The sequence below is a fragment of the Cyanistes caeruleus genome, chromosome 2 (assembly GCF_971803275.1).
Source record: "Cyanistes caeruleus chromosome 2, bCyaCae1.hap1.1, whole genome shotgun sequence".
NCBI classification, from domain to species: domain Eukaryota; kingdom Metazoa; phylum Chordata; class Aves; order Passeriformes; family Paridae; genus Cyanistes; species Cyanistes caeruleus.
In genome coordinates, this window is record NC_141702.1 from 59,487,088 (window position 1) to 59,503,474 (window position 16,387).

A 16,387-nucleotide genomic window follows, 5' to 3' on the forward strand; every position below is an offset into this window, starting at 1 on the left:
TGAGAGCAGGAGAGAGTGATGATTTCTGCTGTGTCTGTTTGCACTGTCAGCTCACTGTCCTGCTGAAAAGCTACTCCAGAACTGTCTGGTATTTTCAGAATTAAGCTGGTGATAAAATATGCAGCCTCTCCAGGAAGCTATACAGACTTACTGTGAAATAAGCTTCAAAATGGATTTAGGAGCATCCCCACTGCTGCTTTCCAAAGAGGATAGACTTGGATGGGTACATCTTGCTTTCTGTGTCACTAGATCAGAGCAGCACTGGAAGTGGCAGCTGCCAGGCTGGGGAGGTTCCAGGCAGTGGCAGCAGCCCCTTATTCCTTACCTTTCTCTGAAAGAAAAAAAATTCAAAGGGTGCCAAGCTTTGAGGGTAACCCAAGCTCACAAGCTTTAATCAGATCTGCACCTCAGGTGCCTGTGTACCACAGAAATGTGGTGCCTGCTGTGGAATGATTTTGTTTCCTGATTATTTATTTTTGAAAATTTTCTTTCTGGGGGAAAGAGAAGCAGCAGTGGATGGACAATACAGAGGACACAGCAGTTAAAGCTTCTCTGTCCCTCAGCTCACTGGTAGCAGACTGGCATGCACTATTTGGATTTGGTCTGGATTTTCAACCTCTTGCAGGCAATTGCTGCTTCCATTGGCAAGTCCCAAGACAGCCAGCAAAGATAGCTGAAAGAATTACTATTCTCTTGGAGGACAGAGGAAGGGAAAAGATTGTGGCAAGCTGTATTTCATTATCTTGGATATATTGAACAGAAAGAAGTAAGTTGTGACACTGGCCTCTGCCTGCTTCTGGGATTAAGTTCTCAAAAATATTCTCTGGGGTAGTGTGCTTCCCTCCAGTAAATATTTAACTAGCTGCATCCTCATCAGAATTAAGCAAGGAACAGCCCTGCTGTAGATGACACATACTGATCGTGGAATCTGTGATTTTTGTTCATTCAGATTGTGCAGAAATGATAGATAATGTGTGGAGATATGGGAAAAGGGGAAAAACTGGGTGGGAAATAAAGTTTGTAGGCTGTCTAGATACACTTTTTCTTTTGCCTTGTGCATCAAGTCAGTCTGATGTAGATTTTCAGGTTGCCTGCTACAGAGGCCACACATGGAAGAGTTTGTCACATGCTAGATTTTGTGTTTTGTTTCTTTGCTTCTTAGCAGTATTTGTTGGAGAAACTTATAGAAGGAGCATGGGAAGCTTGGCTGGGCTCTGGCCAAGGGGTTGCAGCTGGTCTCCTAATTAAAGAAGAAGAAAATGATATATAGGCCTGTGGGGAGCTGTCAGACACAGATTTATTGGGCAGGATGGAAGGGACTTAAAGCTATTGCCTCCACTCTGTCAGCCCCTCCCCACACAGTGCGTGTGCACTGAGTTTCATGATACTTCTGCAGCCGTGCAAAAATCATCATCTGGAGCACTCTTATCTCCATGCTCCCTACTTCCTTCCCTGTTTGCAGCTCCTCCAAGTTAATGGATGCAAAATGCTGCAAATAATGTGCAAGATAAATTTATCAAAATAAGGGATTCTGCAGGTTAGGGTTGTTAAGCGATAATCTGACTACCTGTGCTGTCTCCTAGTCCTCCTCAGACATCAATAAGGAAAAATACATCAAGATTGCTATTGATGGAAAGGAGAAACTGCAGCACCAGTTAGTTGAAATATTTAAAAAGAATTTTAAAAAATAAAAAGTTTTTCAAAAATGAAATTTGTTGATTTATACTGATTTTTGCCATGTCTGTGTCCCCAGTTCTTGGGACATTGCCTGGAGAGGATGAGGAAGAGGGACCAGTTCATCCTAAGAGTCTCTGCACTCTTCTCTTGAAAAACTCCCTACATGATCTTTGTTAACAGGGAAAAAAAGGCAGGGGGGCCAGAACCTTACAAACATAGATGACAAAAACCTGCTTGTCATTTATTTATGCAGTTAATGTGCTTTAGCTGCCATCCTTTGGACTTCTTGATGCTTTGGCCCTCCCTGCATAGTCCAACCCTTCCACAGGCACTGCAGGCAGATATACGCAGAGGGCATGGTTTTGTACTAGTTTCCTAATAGTATCACAAGTGTAGGAAAACAGTTTGTCCCAGGCTAATCTGAAGAAAATTCGTTGCTGGAAGTGAAATCCTGGCTCTGCAGGAAGTGATTTCATGCCAGCTTTGGTTTAGTTGGGATTTCAGATTCAAGAATGTGAAAGAAAATTTGAAAAAAAAAAAAAAAAAAGTGCTTTTTGAAGGGAGTAAGTGTCATTTAAGCCTTAAGCAGTAGTTCAAGGTACAGGACCTCAGTGGGATAAAGATGTGTTAAAAGTTAAGCTTGTGCCTAAAATGCTTTTCTAATATTTTTTTGCATGCAGAAACCGGAGTGCTTCAGCTGTGTACTCTGGCTGCAGTATTCTGCACCACCCTAACATATGTTTCTCAAAGCTGGGAGAACTATTGCATATTGTGTCATTCTTCATTTCATGACACTGTTGATGCAAACCAGGACAGGAAGCTGTCTGGGATAACGATACATCACTTTTTTCTGTTTACTTTTTTACCTTTTCTCCTTGCTCCCTGGAAGTTAGAAAGCATTAAGGGAAAAAAAGAAAGAACATAGAAGTGGATAAATGCTTCCCTTTTGCAAGAAACTGTACACATTTTCTTTAGTCTTCTGTATAATGTAACTCTTAAAAACAAAAAATAATAAAAAGATAAAAGTAGTCTTAAAAATTGTTTTATAGGAAGTTTCCTTTTTGACCTTGCTGCCTGACTGTGCTTACAGGAGAAGCTGATCAAGAGATCTCAAGAGCTGCAGCTTCCTGGGATTGTCTGTCAGAGGAATGAAGAGCAAAAGAATAACTTTCCGTCATGAAGTATGTGCCAGTATATTTTTGAGTGTCCTTAAAAGACTTTTCTTTGGACATAATCGAGTGGATTCAAGGACCCAAGAGGTCAGACCAACAAATAGATATCAGTCCTTAAGCTGTCTGGGTGTTTTAAATGAAAGCCAGCAGTTGATCTCAGTAACATTTCATGTGTTAAATACTGGCATGCCTTTTGGTGCTGGTTTGCTATTTGGGTTATTTACATTAGGAAGTAGAGTGACCTTTTGAATTAAGTATTTCTTTTGAGAAGAATTGTTCCTTTATGGCAAATATATAAAGTCCTCCCTTCAGCAAGCAGCTGGAATCCAGCAGCAGGAGGCAGTAGGATTGATCTTCTACTTTTCCTTAACATCTCAGTCCACTTTTCAACTATGTCTTTACTGAGACAGCGCTGTCTTGATTTATCTTAGGGCTGGGATGAAAGCATTTCCCTCAATGACCTTGAATTTCTTCAGACTCCTCCATCTGCTGTTTCAGGCTTGATGTGCTTGTCTTCCCAGCAAAAGCAGAGCTCAGCCGCTGACTGGCTTTGCTAAACAATCTCTGTTTGCAGTCCTGGCAGCTCAAATGCTTTGCTCCAAGAGCTGTACATGGATGGAGGGCAATTATGTTCAGCAATTTTCAACAATATTTTTATTTCTTTAGTTTTGGCAGGTTTGTTATCATGTAAAAACTGGTGTACGTGCTTCACTGTAAGTGAAATTGGTTCCTAGGGTATCAAGATGGAGCCCTTGAATGTTCTTTTCTCAGCTGCTATGGTATCTCATCTGTATTTGAGTAGTTAGCTTCATTTGAAGATGTTTGTTTTCGACTAGAAAGTTAATTTGCAAGTAGTAATGCCACGAATTCATCACTTCCCTTGCTGAATAAATGGACATTAAGGGACTGTACCCTGCTCTTGGGGGTTGTGTGCAATCTTCCTTTCTCTTTTCAAAATTGTGTTTATTCTGTTTTGGAAAAATGACAACAATAAAAATTAGTCTTCTTTTCAGGTGGATATAAGATACCTCAGAGTTAAGTGGCATTACATATACCTGCCCCTATAGAGGAACAGCCTAGAAAAAAGAAGGGTTCAGGGTTTCCTCCTCATGCTGTGCCTGTGCAAGGAGGCCCTTGTCTGAGTGCAGCTATTGTATGAACATGAAGCAGTAAATGGCATTTTGTCTGATTCTTATTACGCATTCTCATTACCTTCATGTGTGGCCTGGGAGGGAAGTGGGAAGGGAGGGCAGAACAAACCAACCCACTTCCCTCCCTGGTGGTAAACCAGAGTTTTAAATGTGAACTGATTTGGGGTAGGAGAAAAACAGACCAGCATCTGGCATGCCTGACTTCAGGCTTTTGTTGTGTTCAAATCCTGTATGTTTTTGGGAACTGGGCTTTTTCAGCATGGAAGGGTTTAGAATGACTTGTGTTGCCATCCTAAGAGTCACCTATATATGGTGGTAGTGAGTGTGTTAAACTCATTTTGTACCATGTGCAAGTTCTCTTCCTAGAGCTGGCTTGATTCTCCAGGGTTATTTACTGTGCTAAATTTTGTTTTTTGACTGAGAAGCTGTCATAGTTATCTTTTCTGCGCATTAGTAAGTCACCTTATAAGGAACCATTCCTGTTTAAACATCTGTATGATTGTACCTAATTTTAGCAAATTCTTAATTTGGCACCTTTTTGTGTACATTTACATGTGGAATTTTTATGGCTTCCTAACTTAAGCATCAAGATTTTATTTTTTTTTTTGAGATTCCAGTTATATATAAAATGGATACACAATGTATTTACTCTGTTTCATTGTCCAGAATGTCCTAAATGTGGTGGCTACAATAGAGAATGGAGAAAGTTTATCAAAATGCGCAGTTATTTAATGGAACTAACAGAAATTACTCCAATAGCCTCATGGAAGTGTGACTTGGCTGCCCTCCTTCCTAGCCCCTTCCACACCACCCAGTCAGGCTGCTGCCAGTGGGGAGAGAAGCTAGAAATCTGCAGAGCCCTACTGCTCCAGGACCACTGTCCATAGACACTGAAGATGTCCTAGCCTCCAGCCCCTTGGGAAAAGTCTAAGTGATAAGTGTGGAGACAGCTAATGATGCCTGGAAGCGATGTGATCTTGGTCAAAAAAGGAATTTATTATGTGAGAAAAGGAGCGAGTAGGACAGTGATGATTATTTGGGGACAGAGCTGAATTTAAAAAAAACTTAAAATTTGTCAGGTGGAATTTTTATTTTTTTTTTAAGTAAATAAAAAGGAGGCACACTAAGATACATGATCTGAGCACCATGTATCTTTGGTTTTTGGGATATTCGTAACAAAATATTGGCAAAATCAATTGTCTTAAGTGCTCTGGACTCCTCCCACCTCCCACTGTTAGAGATGTTTGGTGGAAACTTTATGAACACAGAAGACAGAACAGTCTGTGAATTTTGTCCAGGTCTTGACAACAATTTTATAGACTGATTAATGACCTATGTTGCTGTAGTTGCAGGTTTCCTCTTCTGACTGTTGGTGTTGTAAGTAAAACAGATACAGCTTTTGCAAAAAAAAACCCAAAACCCCAAAACCCAAAAACCAATCAATTAAACAAAAAACAAACAAAAACCCACCAAAAGACAAACCCCAAAACCCAAGGATGCAATCTCTCAAGGGACTACTTCAGAAGATAAAGTGGAGAACTTTTCTCCCAAAAGCTGGAGGAGGAAGAATATTTAAGTTATATGATCTGTAGGGATATATATACATATATACATCTGTATATGTCTTGTGGCCCTTAAGAGCTGCTTGAGTGCTTAAAGCAAGGAGAAATAAAGTAGATGCCTCCCAGTGAACCAGCAGAGGAAGGAGAGCTGTGCTAGTAGTTTTAACTCTTGATTAGGCAAATAGGATTAGCTATGGGGGATTAAAATGATCAGATCTGAATTTTACTTTAATATAAGTAGGACCATATGTCTTTGGGAAACCCCATCTAGTTTCAGGCAATCTTAGTGAGAAAATGAGACAATTTCAATACTTTTGTAATTCGATGTGGGTTTTTTTTTGGGATGAGTGAGGGGTTGCCAGTTTCAATTTGTTCAGTTCATGAAGTTCCTGCTGGATTAATCCTCTGTAAGTGAAATATTTTGGTCTTGTTTTCCCACTTGCCAGCTTTACACTGTTCTCTAAAGGGACAGAGACAGCTTGAAAATTGAATGCTCTAACAAAGAAAAAGGAGACCTTATAGTCCATCACTTCACATGGCCTTCATTGTCTTCAGAAAAATGTGGTGTGACCATTTTTTGGAAGGAAATGGGGAATGGTGGCAGTGGTGAATAATGTAACTAAGTTCCATATGTCATGAACATCTTCAGTGTGTTCTTGGAATGCAGGTTGCTCAGTTCCCTTGTGTTCCAGGGTGATCACAGGTTCAGTCTTCATCTAATATACAGAGAAAGAAGAGAAGCAGGTGAAACTGTGTGAAATAGGTGAATTAAACTCAGCAAAACAGCTTGGTTGTCCTTTTTTCCCCAACATTTCCTTCTTTTCTTCAGAACAATTACATAGATTTCAGTGAAGTTAGCCCTGATGTGGGGATGGCAGTCTGGCATTGTTGTGGTTTTCTTTGTTTGTCCTGCAGCCCTACTTACAGGTGTTACTAGCCGGTTTGTTTTAAAATAGTACAAAAGTTAGGTGGGGTTTTTTTTTTGTCTTTTTTTTTTTTCTTGTGTTTGGTGGTTTTTTTTTATTGTTGTTTTTTGGTGGTTTTTTTTTTTGTTGTTGTTTTCTTTTAAAGAATAACCTAATATTAATTTAAAAGGAAAATCTTACATAGGACCCATGGTTTAGAGTCAGCCAAATATGAATTCATAAGGTTTTGCACCTAATTTTTCTGAGAAGGGGTTCAACTTTTCACTGTCTTAGCCACCCCCAATTCTGCTATGGACCAGGAGCTTGCAGGATAAAGTTACTGTTTCATCTCCCACCTCATTTGGATCCTGAATGGCTACATTACTTCATAGAGTACAAAACAGCAATATAAACCAGAAAAAACAATAGTGACCAAGACTTGTATTATAAGAGAAAGTGAAAGAATCTGGTGATTCTAGTCCCTGGGGTGGGGAGAGGAAAAAGCAGGACAATGGCTGAGCAGTACAAGCCAAGTACAGGAGGAAAATTGCTGTTTATGGGCTTCCTAAGAGTACCTACATTAAGCTTGATGTAGTATGAGAAATGCAGTAATACAGAAAGAAAGGGAAAATTGATAGTTCTAAATATAAATCTGTGCATAGCCAAAGAGCCACAGTGCTTTTCTCCATGGAAAATGCATTTCCTGGGTAGTAAATGGTACTTCTGGAGTAATGCAAAATTCTGTTTCCCAGAGTAACCACACAATGTGTGTTTCTTAGTCCACATTGTACACTTGCCAGAAATGCCATCCTCTGAGTCAGTGCTCTGAACTCAGGTGTTTAATTAAAACAACTTCCAGAATTTTGCAGACTGCTTTCCCTGCCGATTGTACTTGAGACAAGCTTTATTATAAATGTTTCTTATTTCTTCTGCCAATAAGAATGAATGACAGAGGCATGACCAGATCTGCTGTTTGCACTCCATTCTTGAACAAAAAGTGATAGAAGCAGGGAACACCTTCCAAGATCCTTCTTGCTTGTGCATTTGTTTATGTTGGTACAAAGCAGGGGAAAAGTGCTACATGCTGTAATAGGTCAAATTTAATGCTCAGCCTGTACTTGCAGAATAAGAGTTTTCTATAGAGACTGCTTGAAAGGGAGATGAATCTCCTTCACAGGAACAAAGTTTGATTTGTAATTCTATTCTTAGGAAATGCACATGCATCCATTTGTGTTTGTTTGTAATTCCTTGTATTTCAGAGCCAAGAAGAATAAGACATTTTGCCTGTTCCTGCCAAAGGATGTAAATAAAGCAGCTGCTTTCTTTCACCATCTATAATGGCCTCACAGAAACCTGTAGGAAGCAGGCATAATAAAGGGCACCAAATGGGTGAGCCAATGAGCTACATTTACTAGCTTTGGGTTTTAGTGATGTTGGGTTTCTCTCCATGCCGAGGCAGAGGGGCTCTGACCTTGTGGGGAGCTTGTAATCTCCGCTCTTGGCCAGAAAGCTCTAGTCAGACTCCTGCCGTGGTGCTGGCTGGCATCTCCATTTCCCCTTCAGCCTGTGGCTAGCAAATGGTGGTAGGCATTTGGCTTAAGGGCCTCTCAGCCTCTGCTGCCAGAAAGTGTGAAGATGAATTTCTGGTTCCCCTCCTTCTCTTGCATGTTTGTGTAAGTAGTTCTGAACGTCACCTCTTCTGCAGTAACAGTTTTCTTAAGCAATGATAGCAAAAGAAAAACAACAAAAACCCAACAAAAAAAACCCCAAAACACCAGACCAGAAGTTCTCCTGCTTTTCTGTCTCTAAACACTGGTGAGGCCACATCTGAGATGCTGTGTTCACATTTGGGCTGCCCAGTACAAAAGAGAAATGAAGGTACTGGGGAGAGTCCGATGAAGGGCTATAAGGATGATGAAACACCTCTTGGATAAGGAAAGGCTGAGAACTGGGATTGTTCAGTCTGGAGAAGAGAAGGCTCAGGGGAATCTCACCAACACGTAGAAAAACCTGAAGGGAGGGTACAAAGAAAATGCAGTCAGGCTTTTTCCAGTTGTGCCTGGCATCAGGACCAGAGGCAACAGGCACAACCTGAAGCCACAGGAGGTTCTCTCTGGAGATCAGGAAACCTTTTTTACGCTGAGGCATGACCATTGGTTAATTTGCCATCGTCATTTCCTAGTGCTGGAATGGCTCATAGTTAAAATGGTTTACTTGCGTGTACCTTGACAAAGTAACGAGGAGCAAACTCAAAAATATTTATGGTCTCTGCAAGGGTCACTGCTGAGTTTTCACTTTATTCATGTTGAGGTGTTAACTTGCTGTAACAGCTACAAGCTTTATAACTGGGGCTGACAAGGCATATTTAAAAGCACTGTACTGTTGTCACACTACTGTTGTTTTGCTCAGTTCTTCAGATGCTGCTGGACCAAACAATTGTCCCCACTAGAGAGAGCTTGCTGTTTGTCAGAGGCATTGAGCTAAGACAGTTCATCTTAATGTTGCAAATACAGATCAACAAATGGAAAATGAGGTGTTCTGCATTTTTTTTCTCTATGTATATGTTCATTTTTCAAATTCAGAGTTGTCAGCTGTAGGAGTTTGTCATGGAAAAATGAAAAATGTTAAGTTAGCAAAACATGTTTAAGAGTTTTCTCTGGACTTCCCTCTTGCACCAATTTCACATTTCAAGAAAATTGTTTTATCAAACACATGTTTTTTATAAACTTTTTACTATCTCCACTTACAAAAATAGTGATTTGACCAGATTAAAATATTACTCTGGAAGCACTTCAGAAATGCAGAGCTGAAGTGCAAGCTAGACTGTGGATTTGATTTATTCCAGACACAATTAAGTAAAACCTAGAGATCCAGACATTCCTTGTTTTTGAATATTGTTCAAAATCTAGGTCCAGACATGAATCTTGGACTGGAAGGTTGACCAATTTATTTATATCTTTGGGGGGTATTAAACAAGATTTGATTGGACCTGGAAGGTAATGACTGTTTAATATTTTTGATGAATAGAGAGGAGTTAAGGATTTCCTGGGGATGGTCCTGAGGTCATCCTGCATTTTACAAATAGATCCTGCAAGAAGAGGTTGCAGATTGTCCCATGTGTATTGCAAAACTAATGCCAGCATTGATAAACTCAGTATGTAATGAGTGTGTTCACTGAACAGAGTATTCTTTGTGTTTAGCACAGTTAAACAAGGTAACAGTTTGCTTTCTTGGTTTTATTTTTTTATTTATTTTATTTTTCTGCAAATTTGAGATTGTAAAGATGCAATAATCTGAATTTGAGGTGGGGGATACGCTTCAATATGTTGCCTCAGTGTACCTTAGCATCCTGCCATAAGGTTAAGAATAAAATACCTGGAGTAAGACATATTTTAAGGAGTATTCTGAAATTAAAAGCAGAGATTTCTTCCTCTGGGTACTTTCACTGCTTTTGCCCTGATCCAAAGCTCAGAGAAATCTTTCTATTATCTGTGGTTGGCTTGGATTGGGATTTATCCAAACAATGCCATCATGTCAGCAATAATATTTCAGGAAGCTGAAAAGGCAGCTTGATAAGGGGGGAGAGAGCAGTCAGGACTCAGAAACTGCTGCCACACAGTAGACTGTTCACACGGCACGAGTGTTGTTTAGAAAGTGTTGAGCACTTTGGAAAAACAGATCGGCTGCAGCACATTGCTTAGGGGTACTGAAGTCAAAGAGTATCCAAACATTGCTTTGGGAGTTGCCTTTACTGCAAATAGAGTTAATGTTTCATTATATTTGGAAAAATGCTATAGAGTTACCTTCTGGGCCTCATGGAAAAAGTGAAACAACAGGAATGTTAGTTGTAACCCACTTCTCAGATGCCAGGAAAGAGTCCTTGAGGCTGCCATAACCAAACAAGATATCCTGTTGAGGTCAAGAACATTTTTTTTCCTTCCCTGATCTTTCTACCTCAGGCAAGGAGGAAAGGAACTTAGATAAATTAGAGCAAATAGAAAACACAAAATGCAGATGCTCCACTTCTTAATTCACATGAAATTGGGATACACATGGGGAAGGGCTTGTGTCTTTCCGAGCATGGTTGCATGGAAAAGCCCCCTGCTCTGTGCATCTGGGAGATGGGTGGAAGTAGGGTGACCCTGCCTGGCTGACTCTGCTCTTGGGAATGCAAGAGGGGCTGGGCTGGGATGAGGGTATGCAGAATTTTACAATGACCCAGACATTATGAACTTCTGCACATTGGGGTATTAAGGATTACATCCCTAAGTGGCTTAACTTCGAAGGCAGTAAGTATGGGCAAAGAGGGCCTCAGGAACCCCTGGTCCCTGATTCTCTTTTGTCCCTGAGCTGGGAATTAAGTCCAGCTCTATTGCCCTGCATGCAGCTCAGACTGGAAGTGGGAAAGGATGCCCAGTACACAGCAAGGGGAAGAGGAAATCCCTGGCCACATGACTTCGTGCAGATGGTCTTGGGCTTCTTGCATAATCCTCTGCTTTTGTTTCTTGGGAGAGACCCCACCTCTCCTTTGCCTGAGTGTAAGCTTGTGTAGGAGGCTCAGTGGGGGAATCTTGCTGATTTAATCATTCCTTACATGTTGTTTGCCTATGTATGGGACAATTGAGCCTGTGACAATCAATCTTGCACGCTCTCAAATAGGAAAATGCTATGTATGATCTAAGCTACATGCTGAAATGTGGTTATTGGAAGTGAATTTTATGGCTGAATAGGCCAGCATCATGTTGTCTCTCCTCTTTTTTGGGCTTTTAGTTATTTAATCACAATGTCATGCCGACAGAAGATTTTATGTTTTTCCATTTAGCTCGCTGACTTAATCTTGTGCTTCTGGAAATGTTTATATGCAGATGACAAAATAAAGGTTTTGTAAGTAAACTGGTGGCTTACTTTCTGTTCACGTTAATTGGAAGGCTTATCTTTGTAGCATCTCTTTAAAGAATAAGAAAGGAATTTCCTGAACTCCTATTAAATGCATTAAAGTAAATAATTTTTGCTGTTTCTTATTCATATTGTGGTTGCTTAAGAACAGAAGTAATAATATTAATTTGGAAGTGTTCTCCTTCCATTTGTCCTTCTGTCAAATTGGCAATTCTCTATAGCTCTTGTGTTCTGAATGGTAATCTACCAAATATTTACAATCTTCCCTTATTCCCTTTGAATGCATTTGTAAATCTCTTTCTTCTCACACATGGTCTTTGTTTTGGCAAAAGAGGTCTAATGCAGACATTCCTAATTACTGTACTAACATTCCTTACAAAGTTTACGTGAGGAGCTCTGTTCAGATCTTAGGTTTTGAAGAGATTCCAAATTTTGGAGGCTGTGAAGAAAATAAGACAGTCGATTGTAAGTCGATTGTTGATTGTAAGACTTGCATTTTTTCCCATGTTGAGCAGGGCTAGGATTAGGTGGAATAATTGCTGCTGCAGAGCGTGTTTGATTGCTCCTAAGTGACTGAGAAATAATCCATCATAGGGTAAAACTGCTGTTACTAGTAGTGTTCCCCTTAATTTCTATGTATATTGGAGGTGGGAATATGTTTGAAAGATCTGGCTTTTAAGCTATGAGTGTCGCTTGTCTGTAACCTCTGTGCTGCTACTCTATTTTGTTTGTACCTGTCATCTATCATATGGTAGATGAGAAGAAAAAAATCAATAAACAGCTATTTTGCCTCCCCCTAACTTCCCATATGTTGAGATGCTTACTGCTGCTCACTTAGCATTCAGGCTTCAAACTGTGTGTTTCAATTTTCCCTTTAATGTGTTTCACTTCTCTACTTAGTTCGGTGGGTGTAGTGCTTAGCAGCAACACGTACCCTCTTTGTTCAGACTGAAGGCTTTCAAAAACATGGAGATGATGATAAACTGAGGTGCACATTATCGTGGGAGCTGGCGCCCTCCATCCTTCGTTGTAGGGTGGGGATAAGAGAAGCCTCTTGCCTGCTTAACTCATGTGATTAAAATGGGACACATTGTGATGTTCTCCTCAATTAGCATGATCGGCTCCCGGGGAGCAAGGGAACGCTGGCTGGGGTGGTTCGCATTTTCCTCTCTAATGAGTAGAAAGAGTCTTTTGAGAATTGCTAAATAATTCAGGCCATTAGGAACCTGTCAACTTAAACAATGCCCCCTCTGACCAGAAAAATGGTTGTGAGCAGTTGGACACCCTGGCAGATGTTGAACTTGTTCTCATTGTTCACTCTGCTTCGGGCAAATAGCTTTGCAGGATTTGTGCGTCGCTCTGCCGAGGCAGTGCGTGTGGGTGTAAGCAACACATGTTAGCCAGACTTCAGCTAGCTTTTATACCCCAGTATTTCTTTCAGTTAATTTAATGATATTGTAATAAGCTGCTAATATTGCCATTTACCGCTTTTAGTATGTTTGCCAGCTAGCTATAATGAGAAACCACAATCAAGACTCACAAAAAAAAAAAAAAAAAAAAAGGCAAACAACGTCCCCTCCCCAAATTTGACTTCTTTAATATTCCTTTTGTTAATTATGTTAATTTCTTATTTTGCATTTTGAAGTGTTTATCTACAACCAGAATGATTAGAAGTATTGTTAGGCAGAATTTGCTGTATACTCATCTAACCCTAGAATCTGAAACTTCTGGGGAAACATTCATGTCTTGAAACATCCTATAAAATCTTACCCATATTCAGGACTACTTTAGTTGGAATTCATTATGCAACAATCTATTTTACATGCCTTTTGGTTCATGCTATTGAAGTAAACGGTGTTTTGACACAAATTTCTTAGAAACTTTGCCATATTTAACCTTCCATAACATTTATTTATCTCTGCACATTTTTCTAACTTAATTGATGAACCCATGATCAGTATTCTAAAGAAAAGTTATATAATAATTATTTAATTGGTTGTTTTCTAACAACCCTTTAAAGCTTCCTACTCCCTGGCAACTGTTTGTGCTTCTGTCTTGAATGGATGACAGCAAATAGTCAATTTTGCACAAGCAATTAGCTGGTCTGTTGGATCAGTTAATGGAACAAGCAGTGGTAGTAATGCAATGTGAAATCACATGTGTGCTTTGTAAATATTTATGTTATAAGATCTAGTATATTCTTGTGACAAATGACTCCACCTTCAAATATTTTATATTTTTAATAGACAAGTTTGTTTATTTTTTTAAATGGCATATGTGAAGGCCTCAGTTCTCATTTTGTAACAGAATGTATCCCAAAAACATTTGCACTCATATCTTTGTGAGATTTGTCCAAGCTTTGGATTTTTGTTCCCACAAATTAACTGTCCTAAATTGAGAACCTTTTTACATGTATATATTGCAGTAAAAGAGTTTTTAATTATAGCTTGGAAGACACAAATACCTATTTAATTAAAATTATTTGGCTAACTCATATCTGTTACTGTTCATTGGATATTGAAAAAGTGTATTGTTGAAGTAGAGTGCTTGTCAAAAAAAGATGCATCAGTTCTGCTCTAGTGATATTGGATGTAGCAAGTACTGTTTAGGACAGGTTCCGATCTTGGTCTTGTGTATCAGTGTTTCTCACATTTTTTTTTAAAAAATTCAGCTTTTACTCTTAGTTCTAAAGAAAAAAAGACTATTAAAAAGTGTGAGCCTTTGAGGTTGTGCAGGGCAAGCCTCTCTGTTGATGTGGGAACCGCTGCTTCTGAGGGAAACCTTTGTCTCAGGGGTTAACCCTGGTGAGAGCCTTGTTGGTCTCAGATGTTGCAGTGAGAACCCTGTCAAAACAACACCTCATTTTTATTTCTGAGCATGACATTTTATGGTGTGGGATTATGTGGTATGTTGGGATCAGCTGTCCCAGCTGTGTCCTCTTGTCCACCCCAACCTGCTCCCTGTAAGAAATGGAGGAATCCTTGATGCTGTGCAGGCACTGTTCAGAAACAGTGTAAGCAGTCATGTACCATCACCACTGTTTTGGTCACAAATCCAAAACAGAACACCATAGGGGCTACTGTGGAGAAAATTAGCTCTATCCCAGCCAGTCCCAAGTGCAGGATTACTGATGGATCATTGCATGCCAGGCTTCTCAAATCCAGCATGCTTAGTTGCTGAAATTGAAGCTGCATAGTTGATTTTTTTTTTTTCTCTCCTATCTGCATTTTTCAGGCTCATGCCATGTGCCTTGCCATCATGTGATCATGCTATATCTTTCTTAATTTAATTATACTGAAAGGAATAAGACAGTAACTAGAGGCACTTTGATTCTCCAACTGTTCTCTATAAGACTTGAAAATAGATCATAACCACAAAGAGTAAACCCTTGTCTACAGCAGTGCTAAAGAACCATGCAACATAAAAAGAAAGGAAAAATTCCATCTTGTTTTAAAGATCAAATGTGTTTTATTGCATAGCTTAAGTGGCAGTGGATTCTCACTGTTTTGGACACGAGGTGTATGTGGAGAGTGTCTGTACAGCAAGCCCTTGTTCTCTGCTCAGCTGGGCAAGGGCACACTGGCTCCACAGGGAGGTGGAGATGGGGAGAATCCCTTTGATCTCTTTCATCACAGCATTTCACAGAGAGAACAGGGGACTGACAGAAAAGTAATAGGCACTTAGGGCATTGTAAGTCTCTGTGATAACTAAGGGTATAAAACTGTGCTCATGTACATCATGTTTTTGTTGCTTAACATCTATTCTGACCTATAGCCAGAGCTGTTAGACTTGTGTTGATGATCTCATTCAGTAAGTGAAATGACCTGCTTTCTGGTGAGCAGGAATGGGCTAACACACAGGCTCCTGTTTACTATTGTCCTAAACTCCTCTGAATCAGAGTTAAGTAATGAATGACTTCAATCATTTTTTGTCATTTTGCATCTGATAAACATTTTGAGATGAGACAAGAAATCTAAGTGTGTGAGCACTGGCTTGCAGAAGGTTGAGTTCTCAGAAATTGAGCTGATGTCTTTATGGAAGAATTTCATGGGGGGTAAGGTTTGCCTTCACTGGTGGTTGAATGGGAGACCACTGCATTTCTTGAGCAGTTCTGCTTCAAGGCCAAAGATACCAAGAATGGATCTTAAGTATGGTTTAATGAGAATATTTCTTTAGCAGATGTTGCATGATTCAGATGTTTCAGTCATGAGATCAGCAAGGCTTTGAAACTCATCTCTGGTTATTATCCTGTTGACAACAACATGCAATTATTTTTTAGCATTAGTTACGCTTAGTATGGCATAGCTTCCCAGCGCTCTTGAGAGCTCCACTAGAGGTTTCTGATTGGAAAACCCAAATTTCCTACTTCAAAATTCTTTAATTCCTACACAGATTCTGTTTCAGAGAGCATGGGAACCTGCTTTGGGTTTCATGGGAAGATTGTACACATCTGTGTACCGTAACATTCTGTGGTTAAGCCATGATCAGCAAGACACTGATACCGTTCCACATGTGCCCATCCAGCACCCATCTGTTGAGTATTAGTCAGAGGACCTTATGGATCAGGGATTTTCACACAGCTCAGCTGTATTAATGTCAGGTGAGCCAGGCAGGAGAGGTCAAGAGGCAAAACAGAGAATTGGCATTTCAGAAACAGGCTGGACTGTGCCTAGGAAAATATGTTTTATGGGTGTGGCATATGTATATGAAAGTAGGCTGACTTTAGGGAAGGAGGCATGTCATTGTCTCAGCATGAATGCTAGGGATAGGTGCCTTTTCTATCTTTTTCTTCATGGATTTCCATTGCTTAGGAAACAAAACTGTGGTGACAGTGGGATGTCTTAGCACTTTTCAAGTAAAATCTAAGGTTTTGTAATGTAAAGGTGATATAGCAAGTTAAAATACCCATCTTTAATTTTGAGGATTCATTTCTCTTCATGTATAAAATTAAGTGGCTTTAAAACATCTTTGTAGGTGGAAAGAAACAAATTCTCAAAATTAATACAGGTTAACTTCAGTTCCAT

At 39.8% G+C, this 16,387-nt stretch overlaps 1 protein-coding gene across 6 annotated transcripts in view; it reads left to right on the top strand.

The window, feature by feature from the left end:
* Nucleotides 1-16,387, top strand: part of TIAM2 (TIAM Rac1 associated GEF 2) — a 166,614-nt gene that overhangs the window by 50,439 nt on the left and 99,788 nt on the right. For 2 of the 6 annotated variants that reach the window (XM_086877305.1, XM_086877308.1), the window contains exon 3: nt 2,768-2,858. The exons of 3 other annotated variants lie outside the window; for them this stretch is intronic. The gene's annotated coding sequence lies outside the window, so the exon portion shown is untranslated. Of the gene's footprint in view, nt 1-2,767; nt 2,937-16,387 lie in introns of all 6 variants that reach the window. One more of the 6 variants, XM_086877306.1, reaches the window with a different exon arrangement.